Source organism: Pavona decussata, unplaced genomic scaffold, assembly GCF_977016875.1.
Source record: "Pavona decussata unplaced genomic scaffold, jaPavDecu1.1 SCAFFOLD_212, whole genome shotgun sequence".
Classification (NCBI taxonomy): Eukaryota; Metazoa; Cnidaria; class Anthozoa; order Scleractinia; family Agariciidae; genus Pavona; species Pavona decussata.
The window spans coordinates 27,501-44,096 of NW_028145617.1; the positions used below are offsets into that span (position 1 = coordinate 27,501).

Consider the following 16,596-nt stretch of genomic DNA (forward strand, 5'->3'; position numbering starts at 1 on the left):
TAATTTTAATAAGCATTCTCTAAAAAAATATTCCTTACTTTAATTTTCATCATCCTGTTTTTCTGAGAGAGAAAAAAATAGAAGGAACAAGAGTGCCTAAAGAGAGTTGATGTATAGCAATAGTCCTCTTCTGAATTCACAAAATGATGTACAACATTATACTTTGCTTGAAATATTGCAAATTAAAAGCATTTTATCACTTTATTCTCTAAAACAATCAGTGGATTAAACTATTTTTATATAAATAAAGATTTTACATAAACCCTGTACAGAATGGAAAAGGAAAATAATATTATTTAGTGTTTTTCCTTATGTTACTGAAAAAGTTATACCAGACTATGTGATAAGGTGTAGAAAACTGTAGCACTAGTTACTGATGTCACAAAACCCATGAAAATTAAGAGTTATTATTGGATAATCAAAACTAAGTAACAGAAAACAATTAACTTGGCATATTAACATTTTCTTAATAATGTTATGTGACAATCACTGCAGTGGAAGTACCAATTTTTGTTTTTAACTTCCTAGGGAAAATAAATTTTGTTCAAAAACTAGGAGGCAAAAAACTGACTAAAGCAAATCCAAGAGAATTAACAACTATTTGTTCAATGAATTGGGAGTGCTGAAAAACATTGAGAGTTCAAATAACTGAGATTGCATGGTAAAAATAAATAACTCTACATATTTCATAATTCATTACCCACTACCAAGTTTTAAATTTTTCTTTCAATTAAAAGAGATGGCTGATAAGAAGTTTCACCTTTTGTCTGTTAAATCACAGTTATCAAAAGAAGCCAGGGTCTGGTTGCATTAAACATGGCCTGAATATCAGTCTCTAATCTTTCTAGATGATTGGTGAGAGATGGGAAACAGCTGATATTCAGGCTTTGTAAAAAATATATATATAACTAAAGGTAGGCGAGGTTTTGTCTTACAGTGCAACAAACTCAACCGGGGCCACCGATAAGACCGACACTTTGAAATTTAAAGAAATGTTCTCGTTTTTGATTGGTTTACTAACTACCAAGGCCAGACTCCTTTGTTGTAAACGTGACCTGTGATTGGCTGATCAATGTTGGGTGGCCCCAGTTGAGTTCGTTGCACTGTAAAGTATATAGGGAATGCCCCTTGTTCAGCATATTTCTGTAGCCTCTATCAATTCAATAGTTATAAGAATGATTGAGTGACAGTGCTGACTGTTGCTTATAAACACAGCTATTGTAGGCCCAGACATCCAGTGGCCAATCTCTGTTGTACACAACATGCTAGAGCAATAGCCCTACATCAGGCCAACTAATTAAAATCTTTACTGCTGAAGAAAAATTTTATATGCTCAGCGAGTGCCCATTCAATTTGGCTCCTGCCATCGCATCAACATTTATCAAAAGGTAAAACATTTAATACACAACTGGATCTATCCCTTGATGGGAAAAGTGCACAGTCAGAAACTTTCACACAAGAATGGATAATTTACAAGTTTATGAATTGCCTCAACAAGAACTTCCATTAACAAAGTAATTCATGAGCCATACTGTGTTTTCATCACATCTGTCATGATCTGTGATGATAAATAAAAAGCTTACATCAATTTATTTCTTGCTACAGCTAAAACACAAGATATAAACCTACCAGTAAAGGTTACATCCTCTGTGCTTGGCTTTTGTGCCCAGGCAGTGGCAAATCTTAAAACACTCCTGAGTTAGGGTTCATAATTTATGCAGATGGGGGCCTATGATGACTTTTAAATTTTCCCCTAAGTTCACGTTTTGGATAATGCTATTGTTTGATGAGGTCAGGTTCCGAGATGCCGAATTGTCCAGAATTTGCAAGTCTGATTACCGCATCAGGATTCATCGAGCACACGAAAGCAGTGGCTGGGGGAAAGCTGGCTGGAAAGGACTAATCCTGAAGTTCAGTGGCCGAGATGCCATTACTGATGGCAGTTCTAGATCTATAAAATGGAATATTATCAGATTTCATGACAAATCAGACAAAGAAATTTGGAAGACGACTGTGACTAGCTCACTATGAAATTACGAAGATAAAGAATGGAAAGAAATGCATGGAGGGTTGCTCATGACAGAGCGTTGCACATTGACGATGCACCTGTTGTCAGATTACATAAGGGCATTTGTAACAGAGAGGGAGGAGGAGGCGGGTTTTTTTTTTTTCAACAGGACCCAGCTAATCATGATTACTTGAAGGCATGTGAAACTTCAAAAAACATGTGCCTGGCTATAATTATTATTTTGCAAAAATTTGTGTCTAGAGTTATACATGGAATTTGTCAAAGACACCTGCGAGGTTAAGAAAGAGCAGCAGTGCGCTTCATGTGAAAATGGTTGGCTGGCTCCATGATGGGCAGAATTCCATTCCCTTTCCTGGATAAAGAGAAGTTAAGGTACAAATTAAAATGTCTTTGAATCTCCAGCTACGTCTTTAGATGGAAAAGCATGACCAGTACTGTTGATGACTTTATGCCTAATTTCTTCAATGAAGGAAAGCTGAACACAGCAAAAGAAACTGCAGACTTTTCTTCTACCTTAGTTTGTGGTTTCTGAGGAGCTAGTGAAAATATACCTAGACCATTTAAAACATGTCCATTTTTCCAAAGATTTGCGAAGTCAAGCGACCATTGAGAAGAATTGAAACAGAGAACGAGGATAACAATTGGGAAGAGTCACTACTATCTGGAGGGTTAAAATCTTGATTTTAACTTGACACTCACTTGAAAAAACACTTCATCCTCCTGTAAAAGAAAAAATTACAAGATTGTGCTAATAACCAGTCATCTACAAGAAGCAAAAGGACAGACACTAGCGACAATGAAAGTCCCAGGCCAGCGTCTTTTAAAAGCTAACAACCCACATCTGATGATAATGATAAAAAAAGGTGGAGATGACACTGTTGTTGTGGGTGAAACATGGTGCAGTGAAACTGAGGGGATGCTGAGTGAGAGTGAGAATGATGATAGTGAGTGTGAACTTTAACCATTGCCGGCAAATAAAAAGTGCAGCACTAGAAGTGGACACACTTTACAGTCAATAATTATTGGTAACTCGCTTAACCCTAAATAGTATAGAAAAGTGCTTACACCTTAACAATATTGTTAGTTGCTTAACTGGAAGGGGTATTTTGCAGAATGCTGAACGCCGAATGTCGCATTTTACGCCACCTATAACAGTTTAGCATTAAGGTTACCGTATACCTTTAGAGGTCTCTCGCGTCCAAGCGATGTCCACGTCCGGTTTAAACTGTAGATATGTAAACCCCTGTATCAAATTAAAGCTTACAGAGCTGGCTATCAAACTATATCAATAATTTTGAAATTAAATGAATTGATGGATTTTTTACCATCTCTAATTGCAAGCGTACGAATCACCTTTTAAAGGCTACAAGTCAAGTGAATTTTGTTTTTCGCTTATTTAATTTGCTCCTCAGTTTCCGGACCAAAGCTAAAAAAAAATACATCTGCATTCTGTGATATTCAATTGCAGTGAAAAGTTACAAAACATTTTCTAAATACGATTAAATAAATGTGAAGTGATCGTATAAAAATCGCTCAGAGAAAAAATATTGCAAAAGAAAAAATTTGCGGCAAGTCTTTGTTCCTTATATGTTAAACTAGCTACTGTCCAAAATTGAAGATAAACAAACAAATTCCATTTGAGTTTTAGCTCTTTAAAGTGCTTCCTTCAAGTGTAAAAATTGATTTGAGAAAACAGTGCGAAAAATGCGACAATTCATTTTATTTCAAAATTCTTGGTATAGTTTAATAAGCCGTTTCTATAAGCCTTAATTAATCTGATGTGACACCTATTAAGCAACGAACAGAGTTATCAAGGTCTAAGCACTTTTCTTTTCTGTTTAGGGCTAAGCACTGATTATACAGACTGTCAGCTTTAATTTGGTGTTATGGCAGCCATTGCATTAAAGGACTTCCATAGATTCAACATTCGGTATTCTGCAAAATACCCCTGCCGCTTGAAAATTAAACCTTAACTCTACTCGGCCTCATGCAAATAAAAATACTATCTGCTATACAACAAGGTACATTAAGGTAGTAAGGTATCTTCTTGAAGCCCAAAAACCCATTTCAGCAGAACTGACATTCTAAGCTACATGGATGTGAGTGGGGGTACAAAAAAAATATCAAAATATTATGTACACTGTAGATAAATATTCAGGACGGGAATGGCTATTTATCGAGTTTTGATAGTTTTCTTCACGCTCAAAGTATTATTTTTTTTGTTGTTGTTATTATTCTTTTTAATTTTAAAGATTATCGAGGCGAACTGTCACTGTCTTAGGCAAACGTTGTTTATCAACAAAAAGCCGTACATAAACCTAAGAGAAAAAGGCTACAATAACCATGAAACAGACTTAAAATATACATGTATCCTGGGGTAATAAATGGAAAAAAAACTGTGATAATTCATAACAATCAGAACAGAGATAAACTAAACGACGATCTTCAAAAATTTGCACAAAGAAGCGAACAAATTTTGCGTACGCTTGATGTTATGATGAAAATGAGGTCACACTATTGACTAATTTTACATTCGCTTTTAACGTTTTTTGAAAAGAAATATCCTATCCTTTAAAGTATTTGTGTTTGCTCTCTGTGAAGATTGTCAGAAATAAATGCAAAAATTAGAAATATATGCGAGAAAAACTTGTCAGTACTTAGTTTATGCTAGCTAACGATAAAAAGGTGTTACGAGACGTTTGTTTCACTGAGTAAAATACCTGAGAACCAAATTTTCTTACATGAAGCAAAAAGGAATGAGATTAGAAAATAAACCTCCATAGGAAATAACGAACATGGACCGAAAAAATGAGCTCAAGAGACTTTTCTGAAGTTAGCAGTAGCTTAAGTTAAACAAGTTGCAGTGTAAACACTGCAAAAAAATATCTTGCAAAAGTCAGCAAAGTCTTGTCAACAAAAAAAAATATAAGACTTAAGCTTAAATATACTCGCCTCTTTGGAAATAACCAGTCCTTTTATTCCGTTCGTTTTACAACGTTAAGTGAGCAAAAAGTTTAACTTCAAGAGGAAAAATCCAACGTTTCTTCGCGGATCGATCATAGTAAAATGATTTCTGTTTAAGATCCGCTAATTATGATGTGCCGCCTCTAAAAGAGTCCTTTTCCGCCGCTCTTCGCCTTGCTCTTTTTCCCGCTGTTGGAAGGCAAAATTGGACCAGATTAGAAAATAAAATACCAAGGGATCGAAATAATGAACAGGAACCGAAAAAATGAGCTCAAAGGTCTACTCTGAACTTAGCAGTATTAACTGCATGTCAACAATGCAAGAAATCAATTTATTGCAAAACAGCCGCAAACCATCAAAGTTTTGTCTACAAAATCACATGAAGATACATGTACTTGCCTCTTCTGAGAATAACCAGTCCTTTTATTCCATTGCTGATTTTTTCGTTCGTTTTACAGCGTTAAGTGAGCGAAACGTTTCACTTCAAGAGGAAAAATCCAACGTCTCGTTGCGCCGTATCGGAGTAAAATGCTTCACTTCAAGATCGGCGACGCTAAAAGCCGGAACGGTGGAAGGGCGGAATGGTGGAAAATCACTCCAAATCCTGAAACATGGAACGTCGGAAATCACCCCAAATAAACTATAACCTTGAACCTAACCCTCACCCGTTCCGTGGTCTAGGATTTGGGGTGATTTTCTGCCTTTCCACCGTTCTGGTTTTTAGGGTGTTCCCTTCAAGACTCACGGCGCCTGCTGTTTATGATCAATGTCCCCTTCATGTGAATTCCCGCCGCGAGTCGTCTTACTCTTTCTCCCGCTGTTGGAAGGTAAAATTTGAAGGAGATTAGAAAATAAAACTTCAAGGGAAATAATGAACATGGACCGAAAAAAAATGAGCTCAAAAGACTGCTCTGGGTTTAGCAATATTAAGCTTAAGTTTAAATTAAACGGCCTGTCAACACTGCAAGAAAAAAAGATCTTCCACGGTAGCAATCCAGCAAAGTTTTGTCAGCAAAACCACGTGAATATACAGTCACCTCTTCTCAGAATAACCAGTCCTTTTATTCCATTTCCAATCTCTTTTAGTTCCTTTTACAACGTTAAGTGAGCGAAACGTTTCACTTCAAGAGGAAAAATCCATCGTTTCGTCGCGCCGGATCGGAGTAAAACGATTTCACTTCAATATTCTGATGATGTGCTGGTCAATTTGTTTCTCTCGCCGCTAGTCCTATTGCTCTTTCTCCCTCTGTTGGTCACAAAAATTGACTTTCTATTCCGTCACAATTATCATTATTATTTCTTTTTCTAAAACGCAGTTGGTGATGCAACTTCCCTCCGTAAAAAAGCGGGCTGTAGCACAGGGTTTGAGTGTCTCATTTCAAGGTGGCATACATGGAGTAGCGAACGTATGTAAGGTCGGAAGTGACGTCATAACCAAACCAAAATTTCTCGCACTGATGGGTTTACCAAAATCTTTTGGCTATGGGGCTCCGCTCGCGCGCGCCTTGCGGCGAGCGCGGGAGCTCCGCTATAATGGAAAGCTCCTCGTGGACATTTCAACAAATTTTCTGCAATCAGGGTCACCTCACTTCTCTCCCGTGCGATCGGTGATGCACAGCCAAATCCACCAAAGAAAATTCATATCTAGTCCGCTCCCTCGTTACTGACTAGAAAGGAAGGGGACTAGAAAGAAATTTCCTTTAATTGATTGCAGCGTTCAACAGAAATTTTCTGGAATGTTCACAGCTCGATTTTAACTCATTTTTATCTATTAGAAAGTATCTCTCACAAAATGACACAAAAGCACAACATGTATATCATGTAGAAAAATGGAGGTAGGAACTGCAACTTTTTTCAGAGAGTCTCTAAATCTCTTTATAGTCTTAGAATATTAGGGTTTTACCCTACATTTTGTTTAAATCCTTCCATAATGGAAGAAAACTCAACGATGAAAATGAACGTATGAAAAGTAAAACAAGTGTAATTATAAAGGTCATCTTGGTATAAAATTTATTTATCATTTGGCTCCTTTAAGGAAAAATGATTTTAAACAAAGCCTTGTCATTATTATTTATTTAGACAAAAAATTAATTGGTAACCAACACTAGTAAATATGTACATGTATAGCTTATACTACACAACTTAAGTAAAAATAAGTCACATAATAGCAATCATCAAGGCGTGATTATTTGTTGACAGGAACTTGGCTGACAACAAGCTGAAGGAACTGCCCAAAGGAGTTTTTTCTAACAATACCCAGCTGCGGGATCTGTAAGTATAACTCCTTTTGTCTGTAAAATAATAATCGAGGGGCTGGTGTTGCTTAAAAAGAAATGTAACGTTTGTGTCTCCTATAATAAATAACAGTTTGCAAATGGTAGCGCATACTCTGTATACACTGGTTGATCCGCTGTAATCACCTTTTGTTGTGTATCGCATACTACGTACAATTAAAAAGTTTACAATTGCACGCGTTATCATCTACAGAAAAGTTTGTATTTTCCTTAAGACATCAAACTTTGGCCGCTACTTAGTATGTGTTCTTCATGGGTACACCATAATAGGTATTATTCGTTGGCCCCTGGGGCCTAAGCCATGGCGCGTTATAACAGTTAATCTGGGAACAGAAATGAATGCAACTAAGGGAATGATTGAAAATGTAATTCAGCCAGGATTTGAACCTGGATCTCCAGATTACCAGTCGGATGCCTTAACCACTTGGCCACTGAAGAAAAACACGCTGGCAACGTGGCTGATTATTGAACTTGTCAGTAGTGGCAAGCTTTAAGAGAAATTTCAATATATTTTCTACAATCAGGATCATCTCACTACTTCTCCGCTCGATCGGTAATGGACGGCCAAATCTACCAAAGGAAATTGATTTCTAGTCCGCTCCCCCCTTACTCACTAAAAAGGGAGGGCAAGAAATCGATTTCCTTTAATTGATGGTGGTGTTCATCAAAAATTTTCTGAAACGTTTACAGCTCGATGTTAACTCATTTCTATACATTAAAAGGTTTCTCTCACATAAGCACAAGTTACATTTCATGCTATCGAATTCGACAAACGCATTGAAAAACTAGCAAAGAAAGAAGCATCAAAGAAGCACTTCAAATAAAAGAAAGAAGCATTGATCGCTTTAAATAATCACAAGCCTAATATCCACGACGATCCAACGTGCGGCCTTATTAAACCTTTCAAGTAAGAATCGGTATAATAAGCGAGCAGATCCTCGATGAAATTATTACCTCTATCACATGGAACAGTTCTTTATTAGCAGCCAGGGAGGAAACATGGACAACTGTCTTAGACGTGGTCAGTTGCAGGCGATTTGTTAACAAACCCTGGAAAAATCATTTAAAAAAAAAAAAATGAAAAATAAATAAACCTATAAAATGGAATTCGGCATAAACAGCCATGTGGCAATTTAGCGGGCGTGACAATAATTTCCCTCATCTAGGACAAAAGTCATGAACAACTTTATAAGGAGTGATCACTTGCAGGCGATTTGTTAACAATATTTGGAAAACATCATTCCAGAAAAAAACAAAATATGGGATTCTGCATAAACTATCATGTAAAAAAATCGAGGCAATGGAACTGCAAATTTGCTCAGAGAGTCTCTAAATTTCTTTATAGTCTTAGAATATTAGGGTCTTACCCTATATTTTGTTTAAATCCTTTCGTGATAGTAGAAAACTCAACAATTAACATGAACATATAATAAGTAAAAGAAGCCTGATTATCATGGACATGTTGGTATAAAATTTACTTAGCCTTTGGCTCCTTTGAGGATCAATAATTTTCAAATAAGGCTTTGTGATCATTATTTCTTTGGACATAAGATAAATTGGTTAACCTACAGTAGTAAAGATGGACATGTACAGCTTATACTACACAACTTAAGTAAAAATAAGTCACATAATAGCAATCATCAAGGTGTGATTATTTGTTGACAGGAACTTCGCTGACAACGAGCTGAAGGAACTGCCCAAAGGAGTTTTTGCTAACAATACCCAGCTGCAGGATCTGTAAGTATAACTCCTTTTGTCTGTAAAATAATAATCGAGGGGCTGGTGTTGCTTAAAAAGAAATGTTGCGTTTGTGTCTCCTATAATAAATAACAGTTTGCAAATGGTAGCGCATACTCTGTATACACTGGTTGATCCGCTGTAATCACCTTTTGTTGTGTATCGCATACTACGTACAATTAAAAAGTTCACAATTGCACGCGTTATCATCTACAGAAAAGTTTGTATTTTCCTTAAGACATCAAACTTTGGCCGCTACTTAGTATGTGTTCTTCATGGGTACACCATAATAGGTATTATTGGTTGGCCCCTGGGGCCTAAGCCACGGCGCATTATAACCGTTAATCTGGGAACAGAAATGAATGCAACTAAGGGAATGATTGAAAATGTAATTCAGCCATGATTTGAACCTGGATCTCCAGATTACCAGTCAGATGCCTTAACCACTTGGCCACTAAAGAAAAACACGCTGGCAACGTGGCTGATTATTGAACTTGTCAGTAGTGGCAAGCTTTAAGAGAAATTTCAATATATTTTCTACAATCAGGATCATCTCACTACTTCTCCGCTCGATCGGTAATGGACGGCCAAATCTACCAAAGGAAATTGATTTCTAGTCCGCTCCCCCTTTACTCACTAAAAAGGGAGGGCAAGAAATCGATTTCCTTTAATTGATGGTGGTGTTCATCAAAAATTTTCTGAAACGTTTACAGCTCGATGTTAACTCATTTCTATACATTAAAAGGTTTCTCTCACATAAGCACAAGTTACATTTCATGCTAACGAATTCGACAAACGCATTGAAAAACTAGCAAAGAAAGAAGCATCAAAGAAGCATTTCAAATAAAAGAAAGAAGCATTGATCGCTTTAAATAATCACAAGCCTAATATCCACGACGATCCAACGTGCGGCCTTATTAAACCTTTCAAGTAAGAATCGGTATAATAAGCGAGCAGATCCTCGATGAAATTATTACCTCTATCACATGGAACAGTTCTTTATTAGCAGCCAGGGAGGAAACATGGACAACTGTCTTAGACGTGGTCAGTTGCAGGCGATTTGTTAACAAACCCTGGAAAAATCATTTAAAAAAAAAAAAATAAAAAATAAATAAACCTATAAAATGGAATTCGGCATAAACAGCCATGTGGCAATTTAGCGGGCGTGACAATAATTTCCCTCATCTAGGACAAAAGTCATGAACAATTTTATAAGGAGTGATCACTTGCAGGCGATTTGTTAACAATATTTGGAAAACATCATTCCAGAAAAAAACAAAATATGGGATTCTGCATAAACTATCATGTAAAAAAATCGAGGCAATGGAACTGCAAATTTGCTCAGAGAGTCTCTAAATTTCTTTATAGTCTTAGAATATTAGGGTCTTACCCTATATTTTGTTTAAATCCTTTCGTGATAGTAGAAAACTCAACAATTAACATGAACATATAATAAGTAAAAGAAGCCTGATTATCATGGACATGTTGGTATAAAATTTACTTAGCCTTTGGCTTCTTTGAGGATCAATAATTTTCAAATAAGGCTTTGTGATCATTATTTCTTTGGACATAAGATAAATTGGTTAACCTACAGTAGTAAAGATGGACATGTACAGCTTATACTACACAACTTAAGTAAAAATAAGTCACATAATAGCAATCATCAAGGTGTGATTATTTGTTGACAGGAACTTCGCTGACAACGAGCTGAAGGAACTGCCCAAAGGAGTTTTTGCTAACAATACCCAGCTGCAGGATCTGTAAGTATAACTCCTTTTGTCTGTAAAATAATAATCGAGGGGCTGGTGTTGCTTAAAAAGAAATGTTGCGTTTGTGTCTCCTATAATAAATAACAGTTTGCAAATGGTAGCGCATACTCTGTATACACTGGTTGATCCGCTGTAATCACCTTTTGTTGTGTATCGCATACTACGTACAATTAAAAAGTTTACAATTGCACGCGTTATCATCTACAGAAAAGTTTGTATTTTCCTTAAGAGATCAAACTTTGGCCGCTACTTAGTATGTGTTCTTCATGGGTACACCATAATAGGTATTATTCGTTGGCCCCTGGGGCCTAAGCCACGGCGCATTATAACCGTTAATCTGGGAACAGAAATGAATGCAACTAAGGGAATGATTGAAAATGTAATTCAGCCATGATTTGAACCTGGATCTCCAGATTACCAGTCAGATGCCTTAACCACTTGGCCACTAAAGAAAAACACGCTGGCAACGTGGCTGATTATTGAACTTGTCAGTAGTGGCAAGCTTTAAGAGAAATTTCAATATATTTTCTACAATCAGGATCATCTCACTACTTCTCCGCTCGATCGGTAATGGACGGCCAAATCTACCAAAGGAAATTGATTTCTAGTCCGCTCCCCCTTTACTCACTAAAAAGGGAGGGCAAGAAATCGATTTCCTTTAATTGATGGTGGTGTTCATCAAAAATTTTCTGAAACGTTTACAGCTCGATGTTAACTCATTTCTATACATTAAAAGGTTTCTCTCACATAAGCACAAGTTACATTTCATGCTAACGAATTCGACAAACGCATTGAAAAACTAGCAAAGAAAGAAGCATCAAAGAAGCATTTCAAATAAAAGAAAGAAGCATTGATCGCTTTAAATAATCACAAGCCTAATATCCACGACGATCCAACGTGCGGCCTTATTAAACCTTTCAAGTAAGAATCGGTATAATAAGCGAGCAGATCCTCGATGAAATTATTACCTCTATCACATGGAACAGTTCTTTATTAGCAGCCAGGGAGGAAACATGGACAACTGTCTTAGACGTGGTCAGTTGCAGGCGATTTGTTAACAAACCCTGGAAAAATCATTAAAAAAAATAATGAAAAATAAATAAACCTATAAAATGGAATTCGGCATAAACAGTCATGTGGCAATTTAGCGGGCGTGACAGTAATTTCCCTCATCTAGGACAAAAGTCAAGAACAACTTTATAAGGAGTGATCACTTGCAGGCGATTTGTTAACAATATCTGGAAAACATCATTCAAGAAAAAAAAAATGGGATTCTGCATAAACTATCATGTAAAAAAAATCGAGGCAATGGAACTCCAAATTTGCTCAGAGAGTCTCTAAATTTTTTTATAGTCTTAGAATATTAGGGTCTTACCCTATATTTTGTTTAAATCCTTTCGTGATAGTAGAAAACTCAACAATTAACATGAACATATAATAAGTAAAAAAGCCTGATTATGATGGACATGTTGGTATAAAATTTACTTAGCCTTTGGCTCCTTTGAGGATCAATAATTTTCAAATACGGCTTTGTGATCATTATTTATTTGGACTTATTTCATGAATCACACATTTTCTTTTGTTATTCAACATCCTTTATTTAACTTACATACTTCATGAATATTAAACTAACTGAAACGAGGGATTTATACAGATAAATCCCTCATTTACATTAGCAGTACTGCGAGAAACGCACACATCAGGTTGCTTCTATTGTTCTCCGTTTCTCACCTAAGTGTGACGGTACTAATTAGCCGGCGTTTGTCCCCTTGAACAAAGGAATAATTTCATGAAATAAGTCAGATAAATAACTCGAACGTCGGTATTAATCCATATACATCCATGTATATGAATTAATACCTCCGTTCTCGGCATTTATCTCTTACATAAAATAAATTGGTTAACCTACAGTAGTAAAGATGGACATGTACAGCTTATACTACACAACTTAAGTAAAAATAAGTCACATAATAGCAATCATCAAGGTGTGATTATTTGTTGACAGGAACTTGGCTGACAACGAGCTGAAGGAACTGCCCAAAGGAGTTTTTTCTAACAATACCCAGCTACGGCATCTGTAAGTATAACTCCTTTTGTCTGTAAAATAATAATCGAGGGGCTGGTGTTGCTTAAAAAGAAATGTTGCGTTTGTGTCTCCTATAATAAATAACAGTTTGCAAATGGTAGCGCATACTCTGTATACACTGGTTGATCCGCTGTAATCACCTTTTGTTGTGTATCGCATACTACGTACAATTAAAAAGTTTACAATTGCACGCGTTATCATCTACAGAAAAGTTTGTATTTTCCTTAAGACATCAAACTTTGGCCGCTACTTAGTATGTGTTCTTCATGGGTACACCATAATAGGTATTATTCGTTGGCCCCTGGGGCCTAAGCCACGGCGCATTATAACCGTTAATCTGGGAACAGAAATGAATGCAACTAAGGGAATGATTGAAAATGTAATTCAGCCATGATTTGAACCTGGATCTCCAGATTATCAGTCAGATGCCTTAACCACTTGGCCACTAAAGAAAAACACGCTGGCAACGTGGCTGATTATTGAACTTGTCAGTAGTGGCAAGATTTAAGAGAAATTTCAATATATTTTCTACAATCAGGATCATCTCACTACTTCTCCGCTCGATCGGTAATGGACGGCCAAATCTACCAAAGGAAATTGATTTCTAGTCCGCTCCCCCCTTACTCACTAAAAAGGGAGGGCAAGAAATCGATTTCCTTTAATTGATGGTGGTGTTCATCAAAAATTTTCTGAAACGTTTACAGCTCGATGTTAACTCATTTCTATACATTAAAAGGTTTCTCTCACATAAGCACAAGTTACATTTCATGCTAACGAATTCGACAAACGCATTGAAAAACTAGCAAAGAAAGAAGCATCAAAGAAGCATTTCAAATAAAAGAAAGAAGCATTGATCGCTTTAAATAATCACAAGCCTAATATCCACGACGATCCAACGTGCGGCCTTATTAAACCTTTCAAGTAAGAATCGGTATAATAAGCGAGCAGATCCTCGATGAAATTATTACCTCTATCACATGGAACAGTTCTTTATTAGCAGCCAGGGAGGAAACATGGACAACTGTCTTAGACGTGGTCAGTTGCAGGCGATTTGTTAACAAACCCTGGAAAAATCATTAAAAAAAATAATGAAAAATAAATAAACCTTTAAAATGGAATTCGGCATAAACAGTCATGTGGCAATTTAGCGGGCGTGACAGTAATTTCCCTCATCTAGGACAAAAGTCAAGAACAACTTTATAAGGAGTGATCACTTGCAGGCGATTTGTTAACAATATCTGGAAAACATCATTCAAGAAAAAAAAAATGGGATTCTGCATAAACTATCATGTAAAAAAAATCGAGGCAATGGAACTGCAAATTTGCTCAGAGAGTCTCTAAATTTCTTTATAGTCTTAGAATATTAGGGTCTTACCCTATATTTTGTTTAAATCCTTTCGTGGTGGTAGAAAACTCAACAATTAACATGGACATATAATAAGTAAAAAAGCCTGATTATGATGGACATGTTGGTATAAAATTTACTTAGCCTTTGGCTCCTTTGAGGATCAATAATTTTCAAATACGGCTTTGTGATCATTATTTATTTGGACTTATTTCATGAATCACACATTTTCTTTTGTTATTCAACATCCTTTATTTAACTTACATACTTCATGAATATTAAACTAACTGAAACGAGGGATTTATACAGATAAATCCCTCATTTACATTAGCAGTACTGCGAGAAACGCACACATCAGGTTGCTTCTATTGTTCTCCGTTTCTCACCTAAGTGTGACGGTACTAATTAGCCGGCGTTTGTCCCCTTGAACAAAGGAATAATTTCATGAAATAAGTCAGATAAATAACTCGAACGTCGGTATTAATCCATATACATCCCGAGGGCCGTAGGCCCGAGGGATGTATATGGATTAATACCTCCGTTCTCGGCATTTATCTCTTACATAAAATAAATTGGTTAACCTACAGTAGTAAAGATGGACATGTACAGCTTATACTACACAACTTAAGTAAAAATAAGTCACATAATAGCAATCATCAAGGTGTGATTATTTGTTGACAGGAACTTCGCTGACAACGAGCTGAAGGAACTGCCCAAAGGAGTTTTTTCTAACAATACCCAGCTGCGGCATCTGTAAGTATAACTCCTTTTGTCTGTAAAATAATAATCGAGGGGCTGGTGTTGCTTAAAAAGAAATGTTGCGTTTGTGTCTCCTATAATAAATAACAGTTTGCAAATGGTATCGCATACTCTGTATACACTGGTTGATCCGCTGTAATCACCTTTTGTTGTGTATCGCATACTACGTACAATTAAAAAGTTTACAATTGCACGCGTTATCATCTACAGAAAAGTTTGTATTTTCCTTAAGACATCAAACTTTGGCCGCTACTTAGTATGTGTTCTTCATGGGTACACCATAATAGGTATTATTCGTTGGCCCCTGGGGCCTAAGCCACGGCGCATTATAACCGTTAATCTGGGAACAGAAATGAATGCAACTAAGGGAATGATTGAAAATGTAATTCAGCCATGATTTGAACCTGGATCTCCAGATTATCAGTCAGATGCCTTAACCACTTGGCCACTAAAGAAAAACACGCTGGCAACGTGGCTGATTATTGAACTTGTCAGTAGTGGCAAGATTTAAGAGAAATTTCAATATATTTTCTACAATCAGGATCATCTCACTACTTCTCCGCTCGATCGGTAATGGACGGCCAAATCTACCAAAGGAAATTGATTTCTAGTCCGCTCCCCCCTTACTCACTAAAAAGGGAGGGCAAGAAATCGATTTTCTTTAATTGATGGTGGTGTTCATCAAAAATTTTCTGAAACGTTTACAGCTCGATGTTAACTCATTTCTATACATTAAAAGGTTTCTCTCACATAAGCACAAGTTACATTTCATGCTAACGAATTCGACAAACGCATTGAAAAACTAGCAAAGAAAGAAGCATCAAAGAAGCATTTCAAATAAAAGAAAGAAGCATTGATCGCTTTAAATAATCACAAGCCTAATATCCACGACGATCCAACGTGCGGCCTTATTAAACCTTTCAAGTAAGAATCGGTATAATAAGCGAGCAGATCCTCGATGAAATTATTACCTCTATCACATGGAACAGTTCTTTATTAGCAGCCAGGGAGGAAACATGGACAACTGTCTTAGACGTGGTCAGTTGCAGGCGATTTGTTAACAAACCCTGGAAAAATCATTAAAAAAAATAATGAAAAATAAATAAACCTTTAAAATGGAATTCGGCATAAACAGTCATGTGGCAATTTAGCGGGCGTGACAGTAATTTCCCTCATCTAGGACAAAAGTCAAGAACAACTTTATAAGGAGTGATCACTTGCAGGCGATTTGTTAACAATATCTGGAAAACATCATTCAAGAAAAAAAAAATGGGATTCTGCATAAACTATCATGTAAAAAAAATCGAGGCAATGGAACTGCAAATTTGCTCAGAGAGTCTCTAAATTTCTTTATAGTCTTAGAATATTAGGGTCTTACCCTATATTTTGTTTAAATCCTTTCGTGATAGTAGAAAACTCAACAATTAACATGAACATATAATAAGTAAAAAAGCCTGATTATGACGGACATGTTGGTATAAAATTTACTTAGCCTTTGGCTCCTTTGAGGATCAATAATTTTCAAATACGGCTTTGTGATCATTATTTATTTGGACTTATTTCATGAATCACACATTTTCTTTTGTTATTCAACATCCTTTATTTAACTTACA

General features: G+C 36.3%; 1 protein-coding gene and 2 long non-coding RNA genes across 3 annotated transcripts in view; 1 reads left to right on the forward strand and 2 right to left on the reverse strand.

Annotated features, from left to right (window-relative positions):
• The window catches only part of LOC146460489 (complement C1r subcomponent-like), a gene marked incomplete at its 5' end in the record, with an annotated part of 66,420 nt that overhangs the window by 25,573 nt on the left and 24,251 nt on the right, over nucleotides 1-16,596 (forward strand). The window lies entirely within an intron of this gene.
• LOC146460491 (uncharacterized) lies at nucleotides 1,754-3,310 on the reverse strand. Its single transcript, XR_014857621.1, has 2 exons — nucleotides 3,209-3,310; nucleotides 1,754-2,381 (listed from the first exon to the last, which is right to left on the reverse strand). It is a non-coding gene; the product is annotated as an uncharacterized LOC146460491 (long non-coding RNA).
• Nucleotides 4,328-5,906, reverse strand: LOC146460492 (uncharacterized). The gene is made up of 3 exons (XR_014857622.1): nucleotides 5,393-5,906; nucleotides 5,049-5,182; nucleotides 4,328-4,401 (listed from the first exon to the last, which is right to left on the reverse strand). It is a non-coding gene; the product is annotated as an uncharacterized LOC146460492 (long non-coding RNA).